The sequence below is a fragment of the Jatropha curcas genome, chromosome 1 (assembly GCF_041381405.1).
Source record: "Jatropha curcas cultivar XTBG-Jc1 chromosome 1, XTBG_Jcur_1.0, whole genome shotgun sequence".
NCBI lineage: Eukaryota > Viridiplantae > Streptophyta > Magnoliopsida > Malpighiales > Euphorbiaceae > Jatropha > Jatropha curcas.
The window spans coordinates 1260658-1280394 of record NC_143151.1 but is presented as its reverse complement, the minus strand read 5'-3'; the positions used below and the strand labels follow the sequence as shown (position 1 = coordinate 1280394).

Genomic DNA, 19737 nt, shown 5'->3' with positions numbered 1-19737 from the left:
TCTTAATATATATGAAACTCAAACTAAAATAAAATTTGACGTCCAAAATTTTTAACACCAATCAAGATTGTTACAATGGTTTAAAAGTTGTACGGAAATGATATTTTGGATTTTTTTTTTTTACCCTTTTTCGAGCCAGTTAGCAGTTTAAAATTCTCAATTAACCAACTTGGTTAGCAGTTTTCTCAGGAAAAAAAGGAATTATTATAGGAATGTTGAATTCCAATAATCTAATTTGCATTATTCATAAGCAAACTAATAGACTCGGACTCTTGACTCTATGTAATCACCCGGTATAGTTATTGGCCCTGAAAAACCATTTTTGACACCAACATCCTCTTTTTTCTTGTCTTGTGGCACCAAAAGGAATTATTATAGAAATGTTGAATTCCAACAACCAAACCCTAATAATTTAATTTACATTATTCATAAGCAAACTAATAGACTCGGACTCGGACTCTGACTTTATGCAATCACCTGGTATAGTTATCGGCTCTGACGAACCATTGTTGATACCAACATCCTCTTTTCTCTTGTCTTGTGGCACCAAAGAAGGTTTTGGAGGCAATTTTAGGTTTTCAAATTCTCCTTCCAGCATCTCTATAACTTCATGCATGGATGGACGATAAATGGGTTCCAATTGTATACACCAAAGAGCTACTAAAGCCATCTTCTTTGTCATTGTACTTTCCTCCTCTGAAACATTATCTCCCAATTCCATGTCTTTTCCTTTATTAAATTGTTCATAAACCCATGTCGGAAAATAGACTTGGCTTACATGCGCAGCAAATGCATTCAAGTGCTTTCTTCTTCCCACCATTTCCATTAACAAAATCCCAAAACTATACACATCAGCTTTATGAGATATACCTCCAATGTTCTTGTAGATTAGTTCTGGAGCCATGTAACCCATTGTTCCCCTCGCTGCTGTGAGACACACAATACTCTCATCGGTCGAATATAATTTTGCAAGTCCGAAATCTGAGATTTTTGGCAAGAAATTTTCATCAAGAAGAATGTTATGTGGCTTGATATCAAAATGTAATATTTTCATATGACAGCCTCAGTGAAGATAGTCAATCCCGCGAGCCACTCCTAGAGAAATCTCATACATTTTCTCAATGGTTATCAAATTGCTACGTTCTTCCGAAAATATATACTTCTCGAGAGATCCATTAGACATGAAATCATATACGAGAGCACGTTTAGATTTCTCAGCATAAAAACCAACAAGACGAACCACATTAATGTGACGAATTCTCCCAATTGTAGCAACTTCATTGATGAAGTCTCGACCGTTGCCTTTAGACATGTTCAACATTTTCACTGCAGCAAAATTACCACTCCGGAGTTTTCCTTTGTATACAGAGCCAAAACCTCCTTCTCCCAGCTTTTCTTTGAAACCGTTTGTTATCTTTTTTATTTCTGAGTAAGAGTATCTAATTGGGAAGAGATTATCATAACTTTGAAGAAACTCTTCAATATTATCATATTTTGATAAATGTCTCCTTTGCCATTTATAAATCAAAAAGGAGAAAAGACCTATTATCCCACATAAGGTTAATGGTGCACGACATAATGCTGGAAAAATTTGACAGAACAATTGTTAGCAAATATTTGACAGTTAAAAACAGTGAAGTTCGGCCTAAATAAGGAAAGGAATTCCCTTACCAAAGTAAGAAATTAAGTAAGGAAGCAAACCTACAAGAAGGAAAAGAACAAAAATGTTAAAGATGTAAACTATGTAGCCATATAAAACTTGACACATTGGCTTAAAAATGTTTATGCTTTATTCTTGTCATTAATTAATTCGTTGAAGATGGAACGATCGGCATTTTACTTCTCAAACTTTCCAATTTCAATATATTCAGAGCTAGCCAACCATTGTCATATGAGCTTATTTTCTTTATTATTTGGCTTTTGTTGGTGTTCTCACTAATATGAACAGTGAAAAATCTCGAGTTCAAGTCTTCTTAATCACATGATCTTATTTTCTTTATCATTTGGCTTTTGTTTTCATGAAAATGCATGAAAAAGAATTAGATAATGGATTTTGGCAAACCTTTGAAGACTTTTCTCAGTCTTCCAAGCTTGTTCATAAGCTTCTATTGCATTTGAGTCTCTCACTCACCAAGTAAGTTTAATCCATTTATCTTCATATCCATGCTTGGATTAGATGTTCTTGTGTTTATGAGCTACATTGAGCTATTTGCTAGAAAACTGAGGATTATGAGATTATTTTGAGCCATTAGATTAGATTACATTTTTTTAAGGATTTTTTTTTCTTTCTTTCTTTAAGGATTTTTATGTGTTGGAAACCTTGAATTTGAATAATGAGAAGCTTGACATGATGCCCTAGATTATCATTATAGCCAACCCCTCCAAAAAAAGTGTGATATAAATATTCTCACCCAAGACATAATATCCGGCATATCTTATTGACCTGCCTGCATTGACAAAACAAAAATGAAAAACAATTAGCAAAAGAAAATGTAATAATATATCTTTTTCTTTTTGTTCTTTTGAATTAAGGATTAACAATCGTTATTATAAATAAATAAATAAAATTAAATTAGAAATAATCTCAAAGTTTGATTATTCTTGTTTTCTATCCAAATATAGCACAATTAAACTTGCAATAGAGTGCAAGCATCCTTACCATTGGGAATCCGGTTAGTATACAGGTCATTAATCAACCCTGCCAAAATAAAAGAAAGACCAAGTTAAACAACTAACAGGTGACCAACAGTGGCGGAGCCAGGAATAATAATTAGAAGAGGCAAAAAAATTTTCTCAACATTTAGAGGGGCCAACTACGAAAAAAAAAAATCATTATTTTATAGATAAAAGTTAAAATTTTCTATATTTTATAAGATAAATTTTAAAAAAAATTTAAATTTGGGGGCGGCCACCACAATTGGCCACTACCAGTTCCGTTATCGGTGACAAATCAAATCTATCTATTAATAAAAGCTCTTTCAGAAATGGAACTTACCATTAGCTAAACCAAATATCTCTTTTAATCCTGCATCAACACAAAAAGAGTACCAACTTAAAAAAAAAAAAAAATTAAAATTAAAATTAGGGGAGCGGCCAACACAGCTGGCCGCCCCTAGTTTCATCATTAGTGACCAATAAACACTACCTATTTATGAAAACTCTTTCAGAAATGGAACTTACCAGCATAATAAATTGTCACTCTTGTATCTGCATCAACACAAAAAGAGTACAAAAAGATTTAATTTTTTGATTGTACATGTCAATTAATGCAAGTATGATTATAATAAAAATGATTTTGATTATATTCAAAACAAGTTTTAATTATTACAAAGGCCACCAGCTTCAGGGAGGTGCTATGGATATAATTCAAATGTGTATATTTGAATTAGTTTGTCTCAATTTAGCTTATTTTAACTATAAAGATTCTTATAGGGTGTGATTTTATTTTATTTTTGATTATTTCATTTTTGTAAACTACTCTACTATATTTTTCATAATAATATTAATAAGGTTCAATTTCCCTTTTAAATTTGGAAACTAAATCATTAAAAAAAACCCAAGCTATGCCGTAGTTTTAATTGTACCCTAAATTTAACTTTATTCTCCTAATACCTTGAATTTTAACTTTAGTTACAATAGCACCTTAGTTTCAAATGGTACCAAATATTAAAATAAAAAATAATATTTTATTTATTAAATTGGATATAATTTAATTAAAAAAATATTAGTTTCAAATTATACACAATATTAAAATAAAAAATAAAATACTTTTTATTTATTCATATAATATTAACAAGTAATGATTCTCTAAAAATAAAATTATGCCATAACGAATAAAACCTATTTTTATAAGAGATATTTTTATAAGGGATCTAACTTAAGTATAATTTCAATAAATCCTAACTAAAATTCTATGCTTAAAAAATAGCATAACAAAAACCGAAACTAATACTCTATACTTATAACATACTAAAATTTATTATTTTATTTGACTTTTTGTGAATGTAAAAAAAATCATAGCAATATTAGTTACGGTGTCGTAAGTTTTTTATTAACATGACCATAGGTCCAACCAAAATAAATGAAATTAAAATGTTATTGTAACTAAAATTGAAGTTCAGGATACTAAAAGAAGAAAGTTAAATTTAAGATACATTTACAACTACCTACAAAATTTGTGATTTTTTGAATGATTTAGCCAAATTTGGGTGCTATATATGATTTATCCAAAAATTAATTTTTTATGCAATCATTATCCTAATTTTACATCATATGAGCAAAGAGGTCAATTTTTAACAAAAAAAAAAAAAGCAAAATAACAAACTATTATTTTATTAAAAGTAAATAATAAAAATTATTATTTCATTCTTTTTAGCTACAAATTTGGTCTTTGTAGTTATTTGTTGTAAATTTGGGACAATAATTATATAAAAAATTAATTTATTTATAAGTAATTTCAGAGTGCAAATTAAACTTTATGTAATTCAAATTGGAGAGAGATTCATATAAAATTCTCTCAGTATTATCTTTCTTGCTCACTATTCTTGCTATGGGAAACCTTTAAATGTAAAAACACATGTAGAATGTTTCTTACCACCATAACCGCCAGCAATATCTTTCCTACCCAGGTAGCGTATACTCAGTAGCAGAACTGCGCAGAAAAAGAAAAGAAAAGAAAAGGAGGAGGAAGTTGTCACGATAAATGGAAAGTAAGTGATGGAAATTCTGCAGATTATAAATGTATATTGGTATAAAGATTTGGTTTGTGGATCCAAATAAAAAATAAGAATACATTTTTCTAAAAACAAGAACATTTTCATCATTTAATGAAAAAAAAAAAAAGGATTAAGTGAAAACAATTTTTAGTAAATAACAACAATTTTTTTTGAAGTAGTCATTGAAAACATTTTCTATATAGAAAGGATAATAATGCAAAACAACTCCTTACAGACGACGTCAAGACGGAACCTGGATATTCGTTTTCCTATATAGAGAAAGAGAAATATTAGTTTTATATACAAAATGAAAACACAATATAAAAATGAAAAAGACAAATATCAAATGATTTTTTTTTTTTTTTTCCTTTTCTCGTTGGTTATAGTCTAAGAGCTTGCTCCAGCTTTACTAGTTGGAGCTCGAGTTCGATCACAACTTTATTACAGTTTCCCGCAAAGAAAAATGATCGATTTCAAGTTGACTAATAAGCTAAAGTTTCATTAAAACTCGAGTTCAGTTTATTTATTAAATAAGCTCAGTAGGTAGGATCGAGCTATTCTATGTATTACGAGACCACCAACAAAACAAAGATTAAAAATTAATAGGTTGTGCTTGAGGTTCTTCTGTTTCTAAGGCCATTTCTGCTTCTTCACCATCTGATAGAACCACATAGTTGTTTTCAAAAAATGTTCATCTTCTTATGCCATAAGTCAAATCTCACTCATGCACTCGGCAAGACTGGCTTTGAATCCAACTAAAATGTCATGTCAAAAATACTTTTCATTACTATTTTTTTTTTTTTTTTTTGCAGTAAATATAAAACTAAGAAAGACATATAATGACTATAGGGGATAAAAAAGATCACCCAAAACGCAATTTTTTATTGGTTGAATGAGTCCTAATTAGTCTTGGTCACAATTCAGTTTTGAACCAGAACTGATTTACAATCATAATAACCATTCAAACCCAACTTGAAATGGAGTCCATGGAAATGAAACGTACCGTAACAGTTTTCCGTAATGTTGGCAATGTCTAGGTTGCAGCGGTTTTCCTCATAGTTGTCACAGCAAGCCTCAAACCATGACATCTCAAACCCATATGACATAATGCGGTGAACATCCAGATATGAAATGTCCATCGCTTCTTTTGGCAGAAAAGATGCCATAACTATCTGCCCAACACGGCAAGAATCCACCAAATCCCTCACATAAGTAGAGCGAGAGCGAAGCATTATATACCAATAACCTGAATTATAATAATTGAATTAATATAATACTGCAGTTATAATTAACTTATTAGGGCCTGGCTCTTTTGTTAAATGTTAATGGACTAGACTGCTAAAATTAATAATAATAACCTCACCTGAAAAATACGTGCTATTGATGCAAGGATGAGTATCCACATAAAGTGGAGAATCCAGAATTCGATGTTCACAGTTTACCAAAACTATGCTCTTATAGTATTCAGCATAATACTTAGCTTCTCCTGGCCAATAATACCATAAATATGGAGTAGCCCAATACTGATCACGGAAAAGGTTCAAAGAATGGCGAGGAAAGGAGGAGCAGTTATCCTTTTGGATAAGGGCATCTACTATTCGAATTGTGAAGTTATTGTAATTAATAGACAGAACGTAATATTTAGCTGAATCCAAGTATACAACTGTAAGGTTGTTTTCACAAACAAGTTGAAGGTTTTGGTTGCCGCAGGTTCTCGGATCAGTGCTAAGGCGAAAAGGGTAGCTTATGTTATGGATATCGCCGCAAGAACTGGTGCACTGATCATTATTGCTTTTGCTTTTTCTAGCACAGCAACCATGGAGATGGAGTATTATTAAAATTATAACTAGAAAAAGAAGGTTTGAGTATCTGCTGATCATTCTGTGAACTGATGAGACAGAGAGAATTGATCATTAAATTTGTAATGCAGGATTACTTTGGTTGTCACTGGAAACTTCACAGCGACTTCTCTCAGCTTTCAATTAAGACGGCAAAGGTGGTTTGACATCAATGCCAAGTCTTTCAATTAACATTGCACACCACAAGTCTTCCTTTTAAGTCAATGCCCCATAGATAAAGTCTCAGAATTAGGTGGGTTAACACAAAAACAACAAGTCTATTGCGAAGTCTACTTCAAGGAAGATGCGAAAAAGCTAAAGGAAAAGGGTCATTAAGGGAAACATATTGGCCCATTGTCATACTTCTTATTGGACGACAAGTCCATTCTCCTATTAGTGCAGACCTCGCAGCACACTTTCGAGCAGGCTCCGTAGAGAAGCACTAGCTAGTATCGGCCTATAATGGAGTATCAACCGCTGCACATAGAGCAAAAAGCCACATGAGTCATTTTTAGACAATGACGGCCATTGTTTCTGCCAAGTCTATGCATTTTCTTCAGCACGGATACTCATGTATCAGAATGCATTGCTAAAATTGCAGACAATGTAGGGTAGTTGCATGTGGAATCACTGACAGAATTTTTAGTAAATGTATTCCAAGAACATGCTGATATTTTATCAGCACGGCCTGCGTTGTCGACTTTGTCAGTTCTGAGGTGGTTAAATTTTTGGAGAGTGATACTTTCAGCAAGCTGAGGGGACGAAGTATTCTGCTAGTGAACAAAAGCTTCGGGTTGCATTTTAGAAGAAATTTCGGTGCAGGAACCCTCATAGCCTGATAAAAACTGAGATAAATAGAAAACAATACAGAAGAAAATTTAGTTAGTTATACGGCAAATTAGCATCAAAACATGCAGTTTCAGATTTTCTAGAAGAACCTCGGTTTTTTGCAACTTTTCAAATACATGTTCATGCAAAACGAAAGAATGATCCTGAGGGAAAAAAAATACAAATCTATTTTGCAAACTGCAAATTATTTCCCTGATTAATCCACATGAAGCTTTATAGGTTTTGCAGGTGCTTCTGATTTTTTTTTTTTTTTCAAAAAAAAAAAAAATCACATCGAGTTGTGCATCGCTCGTGATTACCAAAAGGTGAATTAAGAAGTAGCAAACCTAAAGGTCAAAGACAGTGACTGAAAATATAACTAATATTATAGGACATAGCATACATCCTAAAGTTGAGAAACTAGGGCCCCTTCTATACGGTTTTTATTTCTCAAATAAGATCAATTGTTAAACTCCATTTATTTTTCTTATTTCCAAGATACAAGCCTTATAGTACAGGAAATAGAAGCCAAAAACAAAAATTACAGGATACAACTACTTAGAACTCAATTGAGTGCTACAAAGCAAACCACATCATGAGATATTGAATTCACCCATTTTTGGCTCCATCAACAACTGTGGCAACAATAAACAAATAACATCTCTGGAGTCTGGACCACTGCAATCAGCCATAAGAACCTGATAATCAAATATGTAAGGAAACATCTTGAGACTAGATCACAGAGGAACATTCTTCCAACATATGAATCATGAAGACTTTTTTACCATGTTGGACACATTCCAGACACTAAAACTCTTGGAAACATCTTAACACTTCAAAAAAGTTTCACTATATTTCTTTAATTTTGGCAATACTATGTAAACTGTTGAGGTTAATTCACAACTTAAAATTTTAAGATGGATTTCAATTACTACTTCACAAAACCCAACTTTTATTTTTCTGATCATGCAATCAATTAAACTAACACATTACCGACAACCCAATACAAGATTTTAAATTCACAAAAGCAAAATGCAGTACATGGTTTTGAGACTAGATTATTGAAATTAATGTCGTGGTGTAATAATTATAGCAATAAATTTATTCCAGTATTATAAATACAAAATATATATTTTTAGTAGAATATTTCACCAGCCTTTTGTGTTTTGCTGTTTAAAAAAAAGAGAGTCATATTTCACGTTATATTTTATCTTGTTTTTCCTGTTCAAGCTACTTAGCCTTTAATATTTATTTTGCCCATAAGGAGGCAGCATCCCCTACTTTGACCACAAATTCATGCTGCAATTGAAGTTCTTTAAGCTTCTAAATCACTATATCACTTATAACACTAATCCGAAACCTGACACACCTGTTGAACTTCACTCACTAATGACCAAGAAAATGTATGAACAGCTTTTTATTGAATCTTAGGAGCATTAATTGGCAAAATTCTCAAACTTGATGTTGAGAAAGACTTTTTTCCCCCCAAGGAAAGATGTTGAGAAAGATGGACAAAGGAACAACCCTGTAAACAAGTGTTTCAGGGTCCCTATCAGAACCTGACACACTTGTTGAACTTCACTCACTAATGACCAAGAAAATGTATGAACGGCTTTTTATTGAATCTTAAGAGCATTAATTGGCAAAATTCTCAAACTTGATGTTGAGAAAGACTTTTTTTCCCCCAAGGAAAGATGTTGAGAAAGATGGACAGAGGAATAACCCTGTAAACAGGTGTTTCAGGGTCCCTATCAGAACCTGACACACTTGTTGAACTTCACTCACTAATGACCAAGAAAATGTATGAACAGCTTTTTAGTGAATCTTAAGAGCATTAATTGGCAAAATTCTCAAACTGGAAGTTGAGAAAGATTTTTTTTCCCCCAAGGAAAGATGTTGAGAAAGATGGACAGAGGAATAACCCAGTAAACAAGTGTTTCAGGGTCCCTATCAGATGCAAAGAAATTCTTAACTTTAGGTTCAGCAAGGAAATTGTATGACGTAAGATTTTTACTGTTTCATTAGCTAGATCAACCCAATTCATTTTAGCAAGAAAGATACAATTTTTCTACCAGGAAATGGCTTAAGACATCATCATTTGTTGAAAGACACATAGCATACTTACAAACTCTGAAGCAAAAATATACAATTACATTTCATATTTATGTTACCATCATCAATTGAAGAACCATGTTGGTTAGAGCTATTTAATTCTTGCAGTTCTAAACTCTAAAGGAATGTTAAATTCACAATAAATTTATTAACTCTAAGACCTCCCATGAGCATTCTGATGGAAGAAAAATATTTTGTTCCCTGAAAAATAACGCAGTTACCATACTAACCTCATCGAGTTCCGAAATGCAAGTGTATCAAGGAATCCTCAAACGTTAATACTCACCAACAGAGTAGCCAAAATAATTAACACAAGGAATCAGAACACTAAAGTTAACGTACCAATATTATTACCAAACTGTTGATAAAAACAACAATACCTCAACTAACACTGATAACGAATTAAAATTAACAAAAGTTAAAATTAATACCTCAACACCCACTATAAAGAAGTGCATCAAGATACCAACAATTGGTGGTTCAGCCACATTGGAGAAGACATGATCACAAATTGTTAGAGCTTGTTACATACGACACTACAACAGTGATGTCATCAAGTTTACCACCAAAGTAGCTTAACCCAGCAAGTTGAGCAGCAGTAGAAAAAAGTGTCTGTCGGTTCTCATCCAGTGCTCGTTGACTTGTCATAGCTGCAATTTTCTGAGCTGTTATTTGAGGCCCTAAGCCAGCTCTTAGGGCATCAACAACAGCAGTGGTAACCTCGTTGTTATACAAGTTCTCGAATAATCCATCTGTTCCGGCAACAATTACGTCACCCGGAGAAACAGGAAATAAGAATACCTGGCCAGAGCTTGGTAGATCACCCTCATTGCCACTCTCTAGTTGGTATGGAAAATTAAAGCAATGCTGCTGTGCTGGGGATTGGAACACTGTGCATCCATCTCTAACTACCATGAATCTAGATTAATGGCACGTACTTCCTCATTTATAAGAGCAACTATGCAGGCCGTTGATGAACCCTTTGCTTTTGTTTTGGAGTGTGCCTTCTCTAGCACCCTAGCAGCATCAATTGAACCCACAGGCTCTTCCTGAATTGCACTTACAGAATTCAACATAGGCTTCCGAGCATATAATCCGGCGTTAATTCCCACATCCGCCCACCCTCCTACTCCATCTGCTACACCAATGACTTGCTCATTGGCACATATAAAGTGAGCATCTTCCCCACCTGTTTCTTCCTTATCAGGATGTGGCAAGTAGCATGATCCTGAGAGCAGCTTCAGGGTTTGGCCAGATACCAAAGTGGAGTTTGCCAGCTGTTCCTCCCGAGAATTCCCATCAAACAATACATCACGAGCAGCTCCAGCAGAGGATTGAACAGAGTGAGCATCTTCCCCACCTGTTTTTTCCTCATCAGTACAGAGCAAATTCAGGGTTTGGCCAGACTCCACAGTTGAGCTTGCCAGCTGTTCCTCACGAGAATTCCCATCAAACGACACATTATGAGCAGCTCCAGCAGAGAATTTAACAGAAGACAAGTTGTGGAAGTTCTTCAACGATGGCCCTGGAACAAAACTATTCAAATTACTGCTCCTTGTAATTGAACCAAACCAAGAGTAACTGCCAACCAAAGGACTATTTGGCAACTCCCCATTTATCTTTCTCACTCTTGCCTTAAACCAACTGACCCGACCTCTATCCGCGAAAAAAAACACCTCTAGGTTCCGAAAAGTACAATCCTTTTGCACAAGTGGTAATCATATCATCAATAAAGGACAATCGTTTTGCACTGGTAATCATATTATCAATAAAAGTATCACCAAACACAGCTTTAGGCAGCTATAGAATATCCACCAAAGAGAACGCCTCACTGAGAATTAAGTGGGATAGATAATGAAAAGGCTGAATTTCTAACAATTACTGATGTCCTAAATCCTAATTCAGCTTCACGCAGAAACCCAGATGGCACCTTAACCCCTTCAACCAAAAACCAGAGCCTCATTAAGCACACCTGAACCTTAGTGTTTTTGGGATCTCGAGATTTAGGGAGAGAAATATCGAGGGTTATTCATTTATATCTTCGAACCTTATTGTTTTTGACGGGCTTCGAACCGTACACACACACACCCACATAGACATGTATGATGTATGTATTAATATTGTTGATAATCCTCATAACTGCTAATTAGGATTATAATTTTTAATTAAAATAGGAAAGAAAAATTTATCCAATAATATCATTTCTATTAATTCCTAATTAAAATAGGAAAAAAAAAAACAATTTGGATTTTGATTTTTGGTTTAATTTTTTGATTTGCTATTAAGTCTATTTCTTCTAATTTCTTCTCTTTCAATTAATTTTATTCAATGAAAAAAATTAATCTACTTCTCAAAAAAAAAAAAATCTAATTCATGATAATAACTTTCTTTTCCCCTTCAATGCTTCTCTTTAGATTTTTTTTTTTATACAACTTTGAGATTGAAAGGAATTCTGTGTTAGTTAATTGTTATTCCCATTAATTTAGTAAAATATTTTATGATTATTAGTTATTATATATTAATTGTTATTCTCATTAATTTAATTAAATATTTTACGATTATTAGTCAACAATTTTGTTTCTTTTCATTGGCAAAAATATTTTCTTCTTTCTTTTTCTATTTTGTGTAAAAATATTTTAATAAAATCATTTAGAAAGACCAAGAAATTATTGCTGAACAAATTGACAGTCACTTCCATATTTAAATATTAATTTAAATAGTAATAAGTCAATTTAAATAGTAATTGTTGTCTAATTAACATTAAAAATTATATTTTGAACAAAATTAATGAAACAAGAAAAGATCACGCCCTGAAACTTTATTTTTTTGTCTGAGATAACAAAGAAAAATCATGAATTCCTGAAACTTTTCACTCATTACCAGTAATTGTGAAAAAACATCATTTGTTTTTAAGGTCAAAACCAAACACTCTAGTTCTACACAAAAATGCCAGTAAAATTTGGGCCAAACCAACAAAAAATGGTCTGGGGGATTGTGAGATTGTGTTACAGACAGAGTATTCCATGAAGTGGAATTAAGCCGAGCACATTAAGTAAACTAGCGTCAGCTTTCAGATTGTCCAAAATACCTGCCAGATATTGTAGCAAGAATGTTCAGCATTATAACCTCATCATCAAGTTCAGACTTCGCAGCTCGCAAGCTAGCACACTTTCGCAGCAGGCTCCGCAGAGCAGCACTAGTATCAGCATTTAATGGGTTATCAACTGCTGCACATAAAGAAAAAAGCCACATACAAGCATTTTTCATTAAAGAAGGAAAAGAAAATTATAATTTTCAGTTCATCCATACTATTCTTTTGTTTGTTTCTATTCTCCATCATTGCACAATGGATCTTATGAAATGAATGATTTGTTCTTAAGACACCCTGAGGCTTTCTTTTTTATTTTATTTTTTATCTTTTAAAGTAATAGGGGAAAGGGATTTGAATTTGAATTTTTGTGATTTATCTTTTTTTATATTTTTTATCATTGCACAATTGTACTGTTGGTTGTTGGATTTGAATTTTTGTTTTTATGAGCAAGAGCTAATCATTGAAATTTCATTTTAGGTGGATGTCAAATACAAGTTGCCTTTTAACAAATATTTATTTATAATCTACATATTGAGAATGTTAATTTTAATTGTATGCGTAGATAATTAAGTTAATATTTAATTAGATTTCCCAAATCGAACATAAACCAAACAATAATAATAATAAATGGACTATTGGTAAGTTATGATTCTACTCTCAGAGTATTTCTTATTCGTAATGATGCGAGAACTAACCCAACAAGTCTTTTTGATCGGAAATTGCAAGTTATTGGGAAACTTTGAAATTTTTTTTTGGTATTTATTGAAAACTTGAATTAAAAAATAAATTTGATTAAATATTAAGTGAAAATCACTTTTTATTATTTTCAAGTAGAATAACTGATTTTTATATTTAACCAATTAAATAACGACAACAAAAATATTTTCATCACAATACATCATTCTTTAACAATTAATATTCTGTCTATAATTGAAAATACGACATTTGATGTACGAGAAAAATAATTTTAAAAAATAATTTTAAAAATAATACGACATTAAGTAACCTAAAGACTAACGGCTTTAGGTTAGTTTTTTAATATATGAGTGTACAATTATAAATGAATAAAAGGAGTGACCGATTGACCATACTCAGCTATAAAAAGAGACCTTCGAGCTTCTTAATGGACATTCTTGAAATAGTAACATTAAATGGCTGAAGAAGTGATCCTTTTGGATTTATTTGCCAGTTCTTCTGGAATGAGAGTGAGAATAGCTTTGGCTGAGAAAGGGATCAGAAAACATGTTGAATACAAGCAAGAAAACATGTTGAATAGGAGCCCTTTGATTCTCCAAATGAACCCTATTCATAAAATGACCCCTGTCCTTATTCACAATGGAAAACCTATCTGCGAATCTCTCATCATCCTCCAATACATTGATGACACATGGAATCAACACCACCCTCCTTTGTTGCCATCCGATCCTTACCTTTGATCGCAAGCAAGGGTTTGGGCTGATTTTCTAGACAAATAGGTATATTAAGAGCGTAAATTTATTAATAAAGAGTGTATCATATCAGTGTCTCGTATGTACTCTCTTTTACAAAAAAAAAAATCACAGTAGTACGATAATAAAAGTTCTCAAAGTTATGCATGTGAAAATATGATGCTAATGACCAAAGGACAAGTCCAAGAGGCAGCTAAGAAGGAGATGATAGACTGCTTTAAAATTTCGGAAGGAGAGCTTGGGGAAAAGTTTTACTTTGGAGGTGAAAGCTTTGGATTTATGGATATAGCACTAATTTCCTATTCCTCCTGGTTTTTTACCTATGCAACCTGTGGAGAATTCAACATGGAAGTTCGAGTCCCAAAGCTTATGAAATGGGTTCAAAGATGCAAAGAGAGAGATAAGAGTTTCAAAATCCCTCACTGACCCACTCAAAGTTTATGAATATGTCTTGCAACTAACTACTCCTATCAATTCTGTTTTTGGATTTTAGTTGATGTTTTATATATAATAACCATACCAAATTATGATGTAACTTGTGGGTGATCTTGCAAATCCTCTCTTACGTATCTTCCCTGGTTGTTTCTGGTCAAAAACTAATTGTAAAAGCAAAAGCAACATAACCAAATGCACAGTAATCCATGGCCAAGTAGGCATATAAGTCTGTAAAACGCTACAAATGAAAAAACTAAGAACTAGGAGATAAAGGGAAAAATGAAAGTTTTTTTTTTCATTGTAAACTCAATGTAATAGAAGTGAAGCATTTTGGTTACCATTCTTAATTTTGAAACTCACATTAAGTTTTTACCTGAAAAATTAATTCATACCAGTATAGTTCTTACGGATATTTGGCCTCCCAGACCTTCTGACTGTGCCAGAACTTGCTTTCATGTTGATTGAAGCTCCTTCAGACAACTTTTTGTTAGCTGCCGGGGTTAAAATCTGATCAGTAACTTCACCTTCAAGGGAAAAGTTCGATGAAAGACATTTTTCTGGCTTGTTTCTGAAATTTCTGCACTGGACTGGAGATTTGGATTGGAGATTCTCTTCCTGCTTGCTCCTCATATTCTTTGATCTGTACCTACTTCTTGTTACAACACCTGTACGTGATGAAACACGATCTCGTATGACACCCGATTCATTAGAAGCACAAGCGTGCGTGGATGATTAGACCAAAGCCGAACTAAGAGCCCAAGAAAATCCAAAAGAAAATGAAGATTTATTTGATTTATACGATGGGTCCTGAACGGGAACTGGTGGTGCAAATAGCGATTAAGGTAAAAGGGGTGAAATTGATATAAGGTAAGTAAGAACTACGTGGGCTTTGATTCTTCTAAACCCAAAGAGGATACGTAGGGAACTTAATTTTTTTTTAAACAAAAAAAAAAAAAGTTCAAGCCCAATTTTTTTTTTAAAATTATGTTCAAACTTAAAAAAAAAAAATTCAGTTCAATTTTTTTTTTAAAAATCATTATGTTCAACACTCAACAATTCAATTCTTTAAAAAAATAAATTTAATTGAAGTATTTTTTAATTTTTTAGGTGTATTTTTTAATTTTTTATGTTCAAATAATTTTTTTAACCGGTCTTCATATTTTAAAATTTTTTAACTGCATTTTTTAATTTTTTATGTTCACATAAATTTTTTTTTTTAAACCGGTATTCAAAATTTAAAATTTAAAATTATGCGATTCGCCGGAAAACCAATCGGAACCGTCGGTTTCGTAATCGGAACGGAACCAGAACCAGAACCGGACCATTTCGGCTCGGTTCCGGTTCCAACTTTTCTGGAACCGGAACCGCCGGTTCCGGAACTGTGGCCATGCTTACTGCTATGGATATAATTCAAATGTGTATATTTGAATTAGTTTGTCTCAATTTAGCTTATTTTAACTATAGAGATTCTTATAGGGTGTGATTTTATTTTATTTTGATTATTTCATTTTTGTAAACTACTCTACTATAATTTTCATAATAATATTAATAAGGTTCAATTTCCCTTTTAAATTTGGGGGCTAAATCATTAAAAAAAAAAAAACCCAAATTATGCGGGTAGTTTTAATTATACCCTAAATTTAACTTTATTCTCTTAATACCATGAATTTTAACTTTAGTTATAATAGCACCCTAGTTTCAAATTGTATCCAATATTAAAATAAAAAATAATATTTTATCCATTAGATTAGATATAATTTAATGATAAAAAAAATATTAGTTTCAAATTATACCCAATATTAAAATAAAAAAATAAAATGCTTTTTATTTATTCGTATAATATTAACAACAAGTAATGATTTTCAAAAAATAAAATTATGTCATAATGAATAAAACCTATTTTCATAAGAGATCTAACTTAAGTATAATTTCAATAAATCCTAACTAAAATTTTATGCTTAAAAAATAGCAAAACAAAAACCGAAACTAATATTCTATACTTATAACTAACTAAAATTTATTATTGTACTTGACTTTTTATGAATTTAAAAAAAATTCATAGCAATATTAGTTACTGTGTCGTAAATTTTTTATTAACATGACCATAAGTCCAACAAAAATAAATGAAATTGAGTCCTATTGTAACTATAATTGAAGTTCAAGGTACTAAGAGAAAAAAAGTTGAATTTAGAGTACAATTACAACTGCCCACAAAATTTATGATGTTTTTAATGATTTAGCCAAATTTGGGTGCTATATATGGTTTATCCAAAAATTAATTTTTATGTAATCATTATACTAATTTTACATCAAATGAGCAAAAAGGTCAAGTTTTAACCCAAAAAAAAAAAAAAGTAAAATAATAATTTTGAAAAGGTACAAACTATTATTTTATTAAAAGTAAATAATAAAAATAATTATTTCATTCTTTTTAGCTACAAATTTGGTCTTTGTAGTTGTTTGTTGTAAATTTGGGACAATAATTATATAAAAAATTAATTTATTTATAAGTAATTTGAGAGTGCAAATTGAACTTTATGTAATTCAAATTGGAGAGAGATTCATATAAAATTCTCTCAGTATTATCTTTCTTTCTCACTATTCTCGCTATGGGAAACCTTTAAATGTAAAAACACATGTAAAATGTTTCTTACCAACATAACCATAAGTATCTTTCCTACCCAGGTAGCGTAGACTCCGAAGCAGCCCTGCGTAGATAAAAATAAAAAATTAAAAAAAAAAAAGAAAAGAAAAGGAGGAGGAATGAAATTAAGACGAGGATACGATAAATGGAAAGTAAGTGATGGAAACTCTGCAGATTATAAATTTATATTAGTATAAAGAGGAGAGAATGACTTGTCTGGATTTTGTTTGTGGATCCAAATAAAAAAAAACGTTTTTCTAAAAACAAGAATATTTTAATCATTTAATTGAAAAAAAAAAGTTAGTAAATTTCGATTGATATATAGTTTTTTTTTTTTTTTAAATTAGTCATTGAAAACATTTTCTATATAGAATGGATAATTATGGAAAAAGTTCAAAGAATGGCGAGGAAAGGAGGAGCAGTTATCCTTTTGGATAAGGGCATCTACTACTCGAATTGTGAAGTTATTGTAATTAATAGACAACGTAATATTTAGCTGAAGGCAAGTATACTACTGTAAGGTTGTTTTAACAAACGAGTTGAAGGTTTTGGTTGCCGCAGGTTGTCGGGTCAGTGTTAAGGCGAAAAGGGTAGCTTATGTTATGGATATAGCCGCAAGAACTGGTGCACTGATCATTATTGCTTTTGCTTTTTCTAGAACAGCAACCATGGAGATGGAGTATTATTAAAATTGTAACTAGAAAAAGAAGGTTTGAGTATCTGCTGATCATTCTGTGAACTGATGAGACAGAGAGAATTGATCATTAAATTTGTGATGCAGGATTACTTTGGTCGTCGCTGGAAACTTCAAAGCGACTTCCAATAAACATTGCACACCACAAGTCTTCCTTTTTAAGTCAATGCCCCATAAGTCTTCCTTTTAAGTCAATCCCCCATAGCGAAAGTCTAAGAATTATGTGGGGTAACACAAAAAAGCAAGTCTATTGGGAAGTCTCCTTCAAGGAAGCTGCGACGAAGCCAAAGGAAAAGGTTCATTAAGGGAAACATATTGGCCCATTGTCATACTTCTTATTGGACGACTAGTCTATTCTCCGATTAGTGCAGACCTCGCAGCACACTTTCGAGCAGGCTCCGTAGGGAAGCACTAGCTAGTATCAGCCTATAATAGAGTATCAACCGCTGCACATAGAGCCAAAGCCACAGAGTCATTTTTAGACAATGCGGCCATTGTTTCTGCCAAGTCTATGCATTTTCTTCACCCTATAATCGAGTTGTGCATCGCTCGTGATTACCAAAAGGTGAATTAAGAAGTAGCAAACCTAAAGGTCAAGACAGTGACTGAAAATATAACTAATGTTATAGGACATAGCATACATCCTATAGTTGAGAAACTGGGGCCCTTTCTATATGGTTTTTACTTCTCAAATAAGATCAATTATTAAACTCAATTTATTTTTCTTATTTCCAAGATACAAGCCTTTTAGTATAGGAAATAGAAGCCAAAAACAAAAATGATAGGATACAACTACTCAGAACTCAATTGTGTGCTACAAAGCAAACCACATCATGAGATATTGAATTCACCCTTTTTTGGCTCCATCAACAACTGTGGCAACAATAAACAAATAACATCTCTGGAGTCTGGACCACTGCAATCAGCCATAAGAACCTGATAATCAAATGTATAAGGAAACATCTTGAGACTAGATCACAGAGGAACACTCTTCTAACATATGAATCATGAAGACTTTTTTAGCATGTTGGACACATTCCAGACACTAAAACCCTTGGAAACATCTTAACACTTCAAAAAAGTTTCACTATATTTCTTTAATTTTGGCAACCCTATGTAAACTGTAGAGGTTAATTCACAATTTAAAATTTTAAGATGGATTTCAATTACTACTTCACAAAACCCAACTTGTATTTTTCCGATCATGCAATCAATTAAACTAACACATTACTTACAAACCAATACAGGATTTTAAATTCACAAAAGCAAAATGCAGATTGAGAAAGATTTTTAGTGAATCTTAAGAGCATTAATTGGCAAAATTCTCAAACTGGAAGTTGGGAGAGATTTTTTTTTCCCCAAGGAAGGATGTTGAGAAAGATGGACAGAGGAATAACCCTGTAAGGAAATTCTTAACTTTAGGTTCAGCAAGGAAATTGTATGACATAAGATTTTTACTGTTTCATTAGCTAGATCAACCCAATTCATTTTAGCAAGAAAGATCCAATTTTTCTACCAGGAAATGGCTTAAGACATCATCATTTGTTGAAAGACACATAGCATACTTACAAACTCTGAAGCAAAAATATACAATTACATTTCATATTTATGTTAGCATCATCAATTGAAGAACCATGTTGGCTAGAGCTATTTAATTCTTGCAGTTCTAAACTCTAAAGGAATGTTAAATTCACAATAAATTTATTAACTCTAAGACCTCCCATGAGCATTCTGATGGTAGAAAAATATTTTGTTCCCTGAAAAATAACGCAGTTACCATACTAACCTCATCAAGTTCCGAAATGCAAGTGTATCAAGGAATCCTCAAACGTTAATACTCACCAACAGAGTAGCCAAAATAATTAACACAAGCAATCAGAACACTATAAAGAAGTGCATCAACATACCAACACTTTATCCAATAATATAATT

At 32.2% G+C, this 19737-nt stretch overlaps 1 long non-coding RNA gene, 1 other non-coding gene and 2 pseudogenes across 3 annotated transcripts; 1 reads left to right on the top strand and 3 right to left on the bottom strand.

The window, feature by feature from the left end:
- Positions 1-201: 201 nt before the first annotated feature.
- LOC110008964 (LEAF RUST 10 DISEASE-RESISTANCE LOCUS RECEPTOR-LIKE PROTEIN KINASE-like 2.2) lies at positions 202-6595 on the bottom strand. Its single transcript, XR_016318652.1, has 10 exons — positions 6079-6595; positions 5719-5961; positions 4949-4984; positions 4595-4651; positions 3181-3207; positions 2996-3025; positions 2660-2698; positions 2412-2447; positions 1672-1701; positions 202-1581 (listed from the first exon to the last, which is right to left on the bottom strand). It is a non-coding gene; the product is annotated as an LEAF RUST 10 DISEASE-RESISTANCE LOCUS RECEPTOR-LIKE PROTEIN KINASE-like 2.2 (transcript).
- Positions 6596-6735: 140 nt separating this feature from the next.
- On the bottom strand, positions 6736-11575 carry LOC149498745 (putative protein phosphatase 2C 80 pseudogene; annotated as a pseudogene). The gene is made up of 2 exons (XR_016318658.1): positions 9960-11575; positions 6736-7398 (listed from the first exon to the last, which is right to left on the bottom strand). The product of XR_016318658.1 is annotated as a putative protein phosphatase 2C 80 pseudogene (transcript).
- A 2160-nt stretch (positions 11576-13735) lies between these two features.
- On the top strand, positions 13736-14525 carry LOC105629255 (glutathione S-transferase 3-like; annotated as a pseudogene).
- A 217-nt stretch (positions 14526-14742) lies between these two features.
- LOC149498744 (uncharacterized) lies at positions 14743-17933 on the bottom strand. Its single transcript, XR_016322126.1, has 2 exons — positions 17122-17933; positions 14743-15132 (listed from the first exon to the last, which is right to left on the bottom strand). It is a non-coding gene; the product is annotated as an uncharacterized LOC149498744 (long non-coding RNA).
- Positions 17934-19737: the final 1804 nt, after the last annotated feature.